This window comes from Suncus etruscus, chromosome 13, assembly GCF_024139225.1.
Source record: "Suncus etruscus isolate mSunEtr1 chromosome 13, mSunEtr1.pri.cur, whole genome shotgun sequence".
NCBI classification, from domain to species: domain Eukaryota; kingdom Metazoa; phylum Chordata; class Mammalia; order Eulipotyphla; family Soricidae; genus Suncus; species Suncus etruscus.
Window position 1 is genome coordinate 76899973 of NC_064860.1, and position 1167 is coordinate 76901139.

The 1167-nt window shown below is 30.5% G+C and overlaps 1 pseudogene; it reads right to left on the reverse strand.

The window, feature by feature from the left end:
* Window positions 1-783: 783 nt before the first annotated feature.
* On the reverse strand, window positions 784-940 carry LOC126026425 (uncharacterized; annotated as a pseudogene).
* Window positions 941-1167: the final 227 nt, after the last annotated feature.

Consider the following 1167-nt stretch of genomic DNA (forward strand, 5'->3'; position numbering starts at 1 on the left):
AATGATGAATATAACGCTCAAATAAAAAAATGTAGTGGAAATATTTTCAACACCTCCATCTGCTGTTAAACTTTAGCATAAAATGTAAGATAAAACAAGATGTTCAACCTGTAAGTCAAATTTACTTCAAAGTAATAAATACCACTGATCTGGAACATTTTAAATTCAGTATCATTGTAAGACTGATCAAAGGAGACAAGAAGAGAATTTCTATTTAAACCTGTGCTGTTTAAGTAACTAAAGGAAAAGTAACTGACAACTTAAACTCACGCTTTTTTCTTGTTTATTTTCTTTTAAAGTTGAAGTGACATTGGTAACTCTTAAGTTTCAAGTGTACATATTTATGTGATCAGATCTGTGTATGCTGCTCTCTGATCATCACCAAAGTGCTTGTTTCTGTCCATTTCCGCACAATTGGTCCCTTTTATCAATTTTTAAATCCTCACTCTCTCTTTCCCTGTGATAAAAAGACCTTAAGGAGTTTATGGTAAGTGAAATAATCAGATAAATACAAATACATGATGTTTTTTCACTTATGTGGATGATAAAAAATAAAATAAATAATTTAGATTATTTTTTGTTTTTTAATGTGAGATATTAGATTCTCCAAGGTTTGGAGAATTGTAACATCTCCCTAGATAAAATTCATTATAGAAAAGTCTATGCCACAACTTTAATTCTTGTTTATTTATTATTTAAGGTAGATATAAGAAAATGTTATCAACTTTCATTGTAATAATCTGGATGTAAATATAAAAATCTTATATTAATATTTAAATTTTTTTTTGTCCCCCACTTCACAATACAGACCAGGCAAAGGGCCTGGGTTGAGGTGTATATGGGGTGCATTTACTGCACCTCCTCTTTCTTTTTTTTTTTTTTTTTTTTTTGCTCATCTCAGTTTTTATTGGGAAATTCAAATCAAGATAACAATGAGATATAATATTACACCAATAAGAATGGAACATATCACAAATACTGGGAACAATAGATGTTGGGAGAGATATGGTGAAATAGTATCTATCATTCATTGCTGGTGTGGGAATGCTGTCTGATCTATCCCCCTGTAGAAAAAGTATGGAGATTCAGTAAACAAAATCAAGCTGCCATATGACCCAGAAATTCCACCTTTGGGTATCTATTCCCAGGACATAAAAAAATTCATTC